Source organism: Neophocaena asiaeorientalis, unplaced genomic scaffold (genome assembly GCF_003031525.2).
Source record: "Neophocaena asiaeorientalis asiaeorientalis breed wild unplaced genomic scaffold, Neophocaena_asiaeorientalis_V1.1 scaffold129, whole genome shotgun sequence".
Classification (NCBI taxonomy): Eukaryota; Metazoa; Chordata; class Mammalia; order Artiodactyla; family Phocoenidae; genus Neophocaena; species Neophocaena asiaeorientalis.
Window position 1 is genome coordinate 4763679 of NW_020172446.1, and position 12666 is coordinate 4776344.

Below are 12666 nucleotides of genomic sequence, written 5' to 3' on the forward strand. Positions count from 1 at the left end.
AAAAAAAAAAAAAAAAAAAAAAAAAGAAATGCATCTTCAAAAAGCTGCATTCAATTTCTACTGTCAACTGCTTGGTATAGCTGGATTAGACAGATCATTCTTCTCACCTATTGTTTCCTTATACAAAGATATATTTAAACCCATAAATACATTCAGTGTCCTCAGAGTCTCCATATTTTAAAAATATCTATTTACAATAGCCAGGACATGGAAGCAACCTAAGTGTCCATCAACAGATGAATGGATAAAGAAGATGTGGCACATATATACAATGGAATATTAGCCATAAAAAGAAACGAAATTGAGTTATTTGTAGTGAGGTGGACCTAGAGTCTGTCATACAGAGTGAAGTAAGTCAGAAAGAGAAAAACAAATACCGTATGCTAACACATATATTTGGAATCTAAAAACAACAACAAAAAATGGTCATGAAGAACCTAGGGACAAGACGGGAATAAAGACGCAGACCTACTAGAGAATGGACTTGAGGAAATGAGGAGGGGGAAGGGTAAGCTGAGACAAAGTGAGAGTGGCATGGACATATATATACTACCAAATGTAAAATAGATAGCTAGTGGGAAGCAGCTGCATAGCACAGGGAGCTCAGCTTGGTGTTTTGTGACCACCTTAGAGGGGTGGGAGGGAGGGAGACGCAAGAGGGAGGAGATATGGGAATACATGTATGTGCATAACTGATTCACTTTGTTATAAAGCAGAAACTAACACACCATTGTAAAGCAATTATACTCCAATAAAGATGTTAAAAAAGTCTGTCAATTTCTGTTTTATTTTGCTACATGATTCATAACCTCGATCATTAAAAACACCAACATATTCAGTCTATGATACAAACTAAGGTGGCCACTTACAGTGGCTACCATTTAGCCAAACATGCAACAGATGAATATGCTGCTGGACTTGCCTGGTGGCACAGTGGTTAAGAATCCGCCTGCCAATGCAAGGGACACGGGTTTGAGCCCTGGTCTGGGAAGATCCCACATGCCGCGGAGCAACTAAGCCCGTGCGCCACAACTACTGAGCCTGTGCTCTAGAGCCTGCGATCCACAACTACTGAGCCCGTGTGCCACAACTACTGAAGCCCGCACGCCTAGAGCCCGTGCTCCGCAACAAGAAGCCACCTCAGTGAGAAGTCCATGCACCACAACGAAGAGTAGCCCTGCTCACCGCTACTAGAGAAAGCCCACGCGCAGCAATGCAGACCCAGTGCAGCCAAAAATAAAATAAATAAAATTTTTTAAAAATGCTGCTAAGCATGGCTTAGAAAACTGATAAGCTCTCAAGTGAAAAAATTTTTTAAAGATTACAGTTACATTATTATTCTGTATGGTGCTCTAGGGTCATTACAAAATCAAACACAACATACTTTGTCATGGAGATTGGCATCTAGAGCTGAGATTCCCCAATTTTTAAAATATAGCTATTATTGAGTTAAAAAATACAAAAGAAAGAAAAAAGGTAAAGAGAAACTAACCCTTGAAATAGGCTATTCATTTGAATTATACTGCCATAAGACAAATATCCTCCCCACCAAATTTGTGTTATAACAAAAAATTGCTTAATAACCAAACAGCAACTCTAAATCACCATCATTATAAAAATGACTAATACTTCATAAGTGCATGCTTATTTGGTGCCAGGCATGATGCTAAGGCATTCTCTCATTTAATGCTTATTTCTGTGAAAGAAGTACTATTATTACCCCTATTTTACAGATGGGCAAATTGAAGCATAGAACAGTTAAGTGAGTTGTCTAAGTCTAGTAAGTTGTAAAGGCAGGGTTCAGATTCAGGCAGGCTGTTTCCAGACCTTACACTCTTTACCACTATGCTAGACTGCTTCATGTTGCTACAGGCATTTCTGAAGGGCTAAGAAGAGAGAAATGAAAATACTTTTAGGGATTTCCCCACTCCCATGTGATTTATATTAGAATCATTGGCAAATACTATTTTTATTCTAAACCACAATCACTTTCTTAAACCCCAAAGAATCAATGAGCTTCCCTAATAGACTAAGATAATGTGTTATGAGTTGCTAACCTATGGTTTACTTTAATTCCTGCCTGAGATGTGCTAAATATCGTAAATGTGAAAAAAGAGCTCTCCCAAATTGTTGCTCTTTTTATAAAACTGTCTGAAGCAACAAGTGGAAAATCATTGCTCTAATAATTAACTTGCACAGAAATGTCTTCCCTTAAAGTTCAATAAATATAATTTCATACATTCACCTATATGATGCAGTAAAAAAGAGGTTGTTGTTTTTCTTTAAGTGGGGGAAGGTATAGAGGTGGGAGAGGAAGAACAGGCAAGGGGCAAGATAATATCTACAAACACACATTTTGCAAAGACAGAAGCTTCAGTATCTGGTTACCACGCCTTAGACAACAATATCTTACAATAATCACCCTGTAGAGAAAACTGGCTTCTAATTGTAAATGGAACTGAAAGAGATTAATATTTAGAAGTAATAAACGTATCTTTCATTTTCTTAGCTGCAAAAATCTTTTGCTCCTCCAACTTTTCCAATTGATCTGTTAAACATTCCCTGTCCAGCATGCCCTACAGAATTGGTATCTTCTTCCCATGTTCACACTTGGTTTGTGCCTCTCCTACTGCCCTCACCATACTAGGGTTTGCTTTGTTTCGCTTTGTTTTAATTCATGCTTAGCTTATAGCTGCCTTCCCCTACTAGACTTTTAAATTCTAAGGCAAGGATAATGCCTTATATCATCCCATAGTGCTTGAGAAGGTTCTCAACAAACTTCTGCTGAACTGAGTTTATCAAGTACCAGGGCATAAGCAGCAAAATGACTCAAATTGCAGTGACTTAAACTAAAGGAGGACAAACAGGAAGCGAAATGGTCCAAAAAAAAAAAAAGAAGAAGAAGAAATCAAACGGCACCTAGTAGTTGGTCTCTGAGTGTGACAACCAAAGTTTAAATCCTGGCTTTGCCACTCCTAGCTGGGGGAGTCTAGACACCTCTCTGAAAAATCAGTTTCTTCATCTGTAAAATGGGAACAATTATAGTACTTCTTCAAATCACTGTTGTGATGCCTGTTAGTGCTGAATCCAGTGTCTACAGCACAGCAAACACTTGAAAAATGGTAGCTATGCAGTTATACTTTAAGGTTTCTTGCTCATATCACAAATTTTAACAAATTCACTTTAAAGGAAAGCCAAAGTAAGGGCACATGTGTTACAGTTCAAAAGAAGTTATCTTTGCTTCTTCAGTCCCATTTTCTGCACTTTACACAGCATCAACATTGTACTGCTTGTGGCTTCCAGCACACACGTGCCATTTCTGGCCCTGTGCCTTAAGTTCATGCTTAGAAATGCCTGCCTCCCTCTTGCTACTCACCCTCTAATTGCTGGTCAACTCCACTCACTCGTTAAGGCTCAACTCAGTAGTCCTTGCTGGCCTTCCTTCTCTTCCTTAAGGCTTATACATCAATTGTGATTACTACATTGTAATATAATTACTTATTTAATACCAATCTTTCCACTATACTCTAAGCTTCCTGAGGCCAGGGACTAACTGGCTGCTGGATCCCCAATCCTGGCATGAATAAGTAAAGAAATAGATACCTTCAGAATGAAGTATAGCACAGGATACAAAAAGGTGCTAAATTACCTTTTTAAAAAAAATGAATCAAACAGCTCCAAAAAATCTAGGCTGTAACACAGTACATTACTTCTGCCCATTTCTTTCTAAGCATATCCTCTCCCACCAAGTAAGTGAAATTATTTCACTTTCAGAAAATCAAGGGAACCATGGGACTTTCATTACATTTCAGAGCCAAGATCACCTCACCTGACTTTCTCTTGACAAACAGAAAAATGAGGGGCACTGTGAACAGCAGCTATACTGCTCAGCTGCACAAGAAAATGCAGGGCAGTTTGTAAATGTATCTGAAAAAGACACGGTGCTGAGAACCACAGTAAGAAAATGGATTGCATTACCTGCACAAAACAGCACTCAGTACCTATTTGCTGATTAACAAGATTCCTTAGGTCCCACCTCGCATGTACACCTGACCTCTGGCATATTTCAAATTGGGTAGAGTCATATCAATAATCAAACTGCTTGGGTTTTTTTTTGAAATAGTTTCTCTACTACAGCTAGGTTTCTTGAATGAATGAACAAATAAATCAAACACATGGACATGAGAATGCCTACTATGGGTTAGGCACTGTGTAGCCAACATGACAGCAGGCATTTAATGGAAAAACTGCAAAGCTCTAAGCTGCTGGAACCTGGAACGATATGTAATGGTGATACACAGAAAGGTAGTGTGGGCTCTGCATGGTGCCTTTTTCAGACAGGGCATAATCTAGAATCTGCTCCCTCTCACTAAAGCCAGATAGAAAGGACAAGAGACTTGAAGACACATTTTAAGTACCAAAGAACCGCTCTTCCTCTGGACTTTCCAGATACCAGTCAAATTTTAAAATCTAAGCTAGTTTAAGTTTATTTTCTGTCCACACAACTTTTTTTTTTTATAAATTGACTTATTTTTGGCTGTATTGGGTCTTCGTTGCTGCTCACAGGCTTTCTCTAGTTGCAGTGAGCGGGGCCTACTCTTCATTGCGGTATGCGGGCTTTGCACTGCGGTGGCTTCTCTCGTTGCGGAGCATGGGCTCTAGGTGCACGGGCTTCAGTAGTTGTGGCTCGCAGGCTCTAGAGCACAGGCTCAGTAGTTACGGCGCACGGGCTTAGTTGCTCCACAGCATGTGGGATCTTCCTGGACCAGGGATCGAACCCGCGTCCCCTGCGCTGGCAGGCATACTCCTAACCACCGCACCACCGGGGAAGTTCCTGTCCACACAATTTAATGAATACTAAATAATATGTGCTAACCTAACTGAAATCCTGTGGGAAGAACAATGGAACTTCACTGGAACACACTCTAGCTTATACCCTAATGTAGTATTTCCCAGAGGTGGAATTAGAAAAAAGGAGTGATTGTTTCATAAAATGAACTGGGACAAGTTAACTATTCAGAACAAAATTAATTTAATATTTATCTCACACCATGCAGTAAAATTAAGTATAAAAATAATCTATAAAACAATTTAAGAAAATATCAGTGAATATTTCTCTACTCTATTGATGGAAAATTGAACTAAGTAGAAAAACAATGGAAACACACATACACAGACTTTGAGATGACAGCATTAAAATTTTTTAATGTCTGTACATCAAAATGAATAAAAAACAAATAAAACAGAATGGCAAAGGAAAACCAAGGCAAAATGTGTAACATAACAGAAAAAGGTTAATATTATAAGTATACAAAGAATATTTACAAATCAATATGGCAAAAATAACTCCACGAAGAAAGCTGGGCTAATCACATGAATGACTTAAAAGACAGAGACTATAAAATAAATAATGATAAGTATTTGAAAAATGTTTAACCTCTGACTTAAAAAAAAAAAAGGCAACTCAAAACAATAATAAAATACTAGTGTTGAAGAGAGTTCTGGGGTCAGACACCAGACCTATACTCTTGGGTAATTCATTTTACTTCCTTGAGCCTCAATTTTCTTTGTAAATTAGAGACAATAATACCTAAACCACAGGAGTGATGTAAAAATTAAACAATATAATGAACGTAAGGTACTTAGCACAGTGTTTGGCACAAGTAAATGTTCAGTAAACAAGAGTTCTTAAAATGATAAAGAAAACAAATGATGACAATATTCAGGGCTGATGAGGGTACAATGAAGCAGACATTTTTATACATAGCTCGTCAACAAAATTTGATTCAACTTTAATGGAGGACCATTTAGCAATATTTATCAAAAGTCTTAAGGGTAGGGACTTCCCTGGTGGAGCAGGGGTTAAGAATCTGCCTGACAATGCAAGGGACACAGGTTCAAGCCCTGGTCCAGGAAGATCCCACATGCCGCGGAGCAACTAAGCCCATGCGCCATGACTACGGAGCCTGTGCTCTAGAGCCCAGGAGCCACAACTACTGAGCCCGTGCGCCACAACTACTGAAGCCCACGCGCTCTAGGGCCCGTGCTCCACAACAGAGAAGCCACTGCAATGAGAAGCCCACAACAAAGAGTGGCCCCCGCTCGCCCCAACTAGAGAAAGCTCACGCACAGCAACAAAGACCCAATGCAGCCAATAAATAAATAAATAAATAAAATTTTTAAAAAGTCTTAAGGGTGGTCATATTCTTTGGGCTTCTAGAAACAAATCAGTGCTTAAAAACAATGGAAGAACTCAAAATGGAAAAAATTGCTAAATATGACTATATCCATCGATCCATCCATTGATCCACAGTCCAATATTTTTGACCCTGGTGATAAAAAATATGTAAATAGACCCAGTCCCTGGCTTAAAGGTTAGTTGGGGAGATAAGCAATCAAACAGTCAAGTACAATAAAGAGATAAGAGCCACGACGGGTAAGTATAGGGTGCTATGTTGCACACAGAAGGAGCACCTACCATAGTCTGGGAGTGGAGTCAGGGAAGCTTCCCAGAAGAAGTGACATTTAAGCTGAGACCTGAAGGATGAGCAGGAATTAGTCAGGTAAATAGATGAAGGGAAGGTTTCCAGGAAAAGGGAACAGCATGTGCAAAAGCCTAGAGATCAAAGGGAGCATGGCATGTCAGCGTGACTTGAGCAGTGTGCAAGGCAGGGACTTGGGAAGAGACAAGGCTGAAGAGGTAAGCAAGTAAAAGCCTTAGTAAAAGTCTTGCTAGCAAAACTCTGGAGTGTAGACTATTCTAAGGGCAATACAAACAATTAAAAAGCAAACAGTTTTAATAAATAAAGGGGTAATATGCATAACGTATCAAGAGAATACATAGATTGAAAAGAATACACAGATTGAAAAGAAAACACCGCCTGCCGAGGCAGGGGACAAGGGTTCGTGCCCCGGTCCGGGAAGATCCCACATGCCGCGGAGCGGCTGGGCCTGTGAGCCATGGCCGCTGAGCCTGCGCGTCCGGAGCCTGTTGCTCCGCAACGGGAGAGGCCACAGCAGTGAGAGGCCCGCGTACCGCAAAAAAAAAAAAAAAAAAAGAAAAAAAAATGACTGAATTGCACACTTATCAAAACAGATTTATTTTAGGGCCTGTAGTCTATACTTCAATAAAATTATCTTTTTAAAAAGTTAACAAAAATGCCTAATAAACATCTAAAAAATATTCAACTTGTCTAATAATAAAATGCATATCAAGCCAACTAGGTACTACTGTTTATCCTCAAAAATTACCAATGATTAACAATAAAATGAGAATAAGGCTAAGTGTTAATAAGGCTAAGAGAAATGAGCATTCTTACACTTTACACTATGTTGGTTGGAATAAATGTTAACTGGGAACAACCGTCCTAGGAAGTATAACTATGTAACAGGAATCTTAAAATTGTATATACTCTGTGATCCAGTAATTGTATTTCTTGAAATCTTAATAAATGTTCCAAAATGCAGTCAAATATTTACGTGCAATGATGGTCACTGCAATGTAGTTTATAATAGAAAAAAAAAGTTAGGAAAAAACCGAGATATTCACCAATAATGGAATGGTTAGAATGAGTTATAACTACTCAACGCAGCCATTTAAGTGATTTGGCAATACATCTATGATATATATAAAACTTTTAAAAAGCATACAAAATTATACATACAGCAGCATTTCAGCTATGTAAAAATATACGCTCAGCTGTATGGCATGTATCTTTTATTCTCTTTTCTGTGCTTTTCCATATTTTCCAAATTTCCTACAACTGGCATGTATTATTTCTACAGTTCAAGAAAGTTTCTAAAGCTGTCTTCAAAAAAATTAAAAAGCATCACTTTTAAGTATATACTTTATATAAATCAATTTCATATTTGCTATGGCTTTATTTTCTCTGACTAGGGAGAGAGGTGTGGTCATATCTGAATATATATAATTCAATAATATCTATTTATCCCACATCCCCATTTGTTTATATATATATATATATGAATTGCCCAATTAATTAAAATGTGCATCTTTTTTTTAAACATCTTTATTGGAGTATAATTGCTTTACAATGGTGTGTTCGTTTCTGCTTTATAACAAAGTGAATCAGTTATACATATACATATGTTCCCATATCTCTTCCTTCTTGCGTCTCCCTCCCTCCTACCCTCCCTATCCCACCCCTCTAGGTGGTCACAAACCACCGAGCTGATCACCCTGTGCTATGCGGCTGCTTCCCATTAGCCATCTATTTTACGTTTGGTAGTGTATATATGTCCATGCCACTCTCTCACTTTGTCACAGCTTACCCTTCCCCCTTCCCATATCCTCAACATCAAGACTTTGGTGAAACTTGGATGGATCTCTATCTGAAAATACACTTCACTCAATCCCGACTGCTTAAACCAAGACAAAACAAGATTAAGCCTTCTTACGATGATTTGGGGTCATCACTATAACCATATAATAGTTGCTCTGAAGGAGTACTGGGTCTTAGAGGGGTATTTGTCCTTACATTACGTAGTCCCTAACTGCTAAATTTTTTCCTTGGGTCAGCTATTTATAGGTTTTCTTCCTCCTCCCTTGCTGTAAAACCATTCAACTATTATTTCCCAGAACTTTAAGGAGCCTGCCTTTAGCAGCACCTGCCCCTTTCCATTCCTATTTTGCTGCTGGTAATCTTCTATGAGTATGGAAACTAAATATTCAAGTTTATAAGATTTCTATGTAAACCAAGAGATAATAGGCTTCAAATAAGGGTATCACCGAAAAATGAGTTGTACAAGACTTGGATGATTCTGTTCTAGACAGTCAAGACAGAAAGTCAAAACAGACAATATATAAATGAACTCAAAAGACAGTGTGAGTTCTTGATTGCATCTCAAGTCTTGATTCCTTTTCTCTATTGGCAGTCAAGTTCTCAGGATCAGAAACTAATATGCTATCTCTCTTATCACTCCGTGGACCAGGAGCCAAGGAACTTAGTTCTACTGCAGGATCTTATACCAACCAGTTTTGCAATCTTCAGCAAGCCTTTTAACCTTGGTATTTGTCCTGCGTAACTTATGAGGCTATTCTAGAATTAAATTAGACCATGAACACAAGACACTCTGAAAAGCATAAAGCACTTCTACAAAAGTAAAAGATTTTTATGGTATTTCACTGTATTTATATAACCCTGGACCAATATAGGTATCCATTCAGAAAATTCATACCAGATAGAAGAGATAATTCTTAAATTGCCCCCGATTAGTTAGAAACATCTAGAACAATATATTCCAAGAGTTGGCATCTCTGATTCCTCCTCCCCTATATCCAATCAATCCCAGGTCCTTTGCGTCTTCTCCACAATCCCTTGCATCTGTCCTTTTCCTTCCCTTCTTTCAGATTCCCAGTTCATGCCTTTATTATCTCACACCTGGGCTACTGTAACAGCCTCTAACCTGCTCCACTCATGCCCTACCTCTCAACTCCCTCTGGCCCACAGCTGCTAGATCAGTTTTCTTAAAACACCACTGTGATCATATCCGCTCAAAAACCTCTGAGGACTCTCCATTACCTTCTCTATCAAGTTCAAATTCCTAAGCTCAGCAGTCCCTTTGCAGCCCTAGCTACCTCCCCACCTTTATCTATTACTACTCTTCGAAACAAATCCTTCTTCAAACTGGTCTATTTAATAAGTCCTTCAGATATGTCTTGTACGTTCCTGTCTCTAAGTCTTGGTGTATACAGCTTCTTTCCACTGGAATACTCTCTACTTCCTAGCTTCTATCTCAGCCTATAAACATTCAACTTATCCTTCAAGGCCTAGTTCAAGAGCCACCTAACTATGTGTACTTCTCTTTGATTACCAGGAAGGAAAAAGATGGAAGATTCTAAAGTTAGACACATCTGTGTTTCAATTACATCTTCAACAGATGAGTGTCACTGGGTACATTCCTTAATAGCTCTTTGCCTCAGTTTCATCAGTAAGATGGGGATAATAGCAATTTCCCTTGGGCATACTGTGAGGAGTAAATAAGTTAATCCATGTAAGGCACTTAAATGTTACATATTATTATTACTACTATTGCCATTAGTGAATTTATCTTAATTTGAATTCAGACAATCCTTATGGCTATTTACAAACTGGCTGTTCATGTACATACAGTAGCATCCCCTCACTCTCCTTTTCTACTCTCACATGTTTGTTCCTCCTCCAGTCCCTGTCCCTTCCCTCACCTCCTCCCTCCCAAGATTATAGACCCTGATAGATAGGGTCAATATCTTAGATAGGGTCAATATCTTATACATCTTGATACTATAATAGTCATTCACACCCAGTAGATGATCAATAGATTTGTTTAATCTCTAATGAAAGAACACTGAAGAGCTGACGGTATTAAAATGTCTTACCTCCTACAGTGAAAAAGCGTTAACAGAATGCTTAATATGATTAATTAAAAAACCCTAAATTTCCAGCCTCACAAAAGTAAATCTCTCCTTTTGTGGTTCTGTAGATTCTTTCTGTTCTCTTTTAAAACAAACAACTCAACTTATTCATGCAGCAAGAGATGCAACAGCAAATATATTCAAGTCAGACAGCAGTCAAATACTGGAACACAAGGACCATGAGACAACTCAACTGAAAAAGCTCTGGATAAAGTGGAATAGGAAAACAATTTAAAGGGAAAGGTAACTGGGTCATAGTCATGCTAACAATGCTGACTGTTACACACACACACACACACACACACACACGTCCCACGATTCCTTTGCTCCCAGGGCCACATATAAACTGAAATACCCAGGTTACTATAGCAAGTAGATGTAGAAATATCAGTCACTTAGCTCAACAACTGAGCTTACCACATGATCAATTTAATTACCTATGTCAAAAGTGCCTATTAACATACCTCCAGATTCTAAAATAACCAAGTGTTGGCTAATTAAGTTACATCAAGTAGATATGGTACTACTAATCATGCACCTCAAGAAAATTAGTATGATAACGTGATACACATATATTATTATTACAGCATAAACTGCTCCCAACAATGCCCAGGGAAAATCATGTCAATATAATACTGGTTCCTGGTTTGCCTACATGACTCAATTAACCTTCAGTTGCTTTCTCAGCCAAAATCTGGCGTGGTAACCACTTTCTTCCAAAGGTTTACTGGTGGGGTGAATTAAGATGGTCTGATGGTATGTTAGTGACTTTCCAAAAACTAGCATAAAATACCACATATAAGAATAAAGTATATTAAATTTCCATTCCTGTGATACTTGTCTTCAGAGGATCCTTAAATATTTTACTAGCTTTCAAGTGCAGTTATTCTCAAATCACATAATCTTCAGAGTTGGAAAGAGCCCTTTTACCACCTCCTATGCAAAAGGCCCTCCAGCCTTTGCTTGAACCTTTCAGCAATGGGCACTCACTATTTTGCAAGGCAGTCCACCTCACTGTTACAAAATTCCTCCTTAGAATGATTGGAAATCTGCCTCCCTGAATTTCTTTCTATCCAAGGATCCTAGCTAGTTCTGCTCTCTGGAAACAGCACGAAGTAAGGTAACCTCTGAAGTATAATCACTTCTAGAATTAGGATACAGCTGCCAATTTGGTCACACAAAGTGCAAAAGCTGGCTCAGGAAAAAAGAAACCACCACTCTACACAACAAAATTTTGAAATTCAGGAAACTACGTTGAAATTACAAACCAGCACACTTTCAAGACGTCAACACTCACACACACCTCAGTTAACATATACATATGAAGAGTAACCCGAATTTTTACAGTGGAAGGTAGTACAGCGTTTACTGAATACGTTTTTGCAAGTTGAAACCACTACATCCACCAACACAGTTTTTTAAATTACTGTTCTGAAGGAAGTTCAAAATGGTTTTTCCAATTTCTCATATATTCATTCCACTTATTCCCTCTAAAACATCTAGTTTTTTTTTTTTTAAGATCCCATTTCCCCCCACTGGTACAATATTTTATTTAAAAATATATATATATTTTCAGGAAAAAAAAAAGGCTAAAAGAATGGAGCGTAAAGGAGTGGGGGTGGGGCGAAGGTAAAGAAGGGCCCAGCAGGAAAAGGCTGGTTACTGGGTATTTTCCTTCTGGAAGCACGCTTCACTGGCACAGGCATCTGAAGTAACGAGCCATACAAACACGACCCAAGAACAAGAACGATCATGAGCAATGAGTGTAAGGCATAAATGTCTGTGAGATGTAAATGAATTGGCACTGGTCATCAAGCAGCGCCAGATGCTTCGGGACCTCGCAGAGGTAAGAGATCCAAAGAGCAGAGACCACGGCCACCCTTTGGAGGAGGGGAGGAGGGGAGAAACCGAGGAGTAACTACCGTTCAGCCGTCCAATGAAGCCCAACGGACAGGGCACAAAAAGACAGCGAGTGACCAGGGTGAAGAAAGACACCCGGAGAGCCCGAAGGGCGTGCAGTGTGCGAATACGGAACGGGTCCCTGAAATGGGCGCGGGTAAGGGGATGTGGGTGTGTGTATGGGGCAACGCAGGAGTCCCAGGGTCCTCTCCCCGCAGCGGAGCAACAGAGGGTAAAGGAAGGGGGAGGGTGAAAAGCAAGAATGACTCATTCCCGAAAGGAAGTGCTCAAGCCAGAGGAAGGCATGCCACAGGGGGGTTCGGGGCGAGGACTGTGAGGCGCTAGGTGCTCAG

General features: G+C 39.2%; 1 protein-coding gene across 3 annotated transcripts in view; it reads right to left on the bottom strand.

The window, feature by feature from the left end:
* SSH2 (slingshot protein phosphatase 2) overlaps nt 1-12666 on the bottom strand; it is a 241886-nt gene that overhangs the window by 228917 nt on the left and 303 nt on the right. The window lies entirely within an intron of this gene.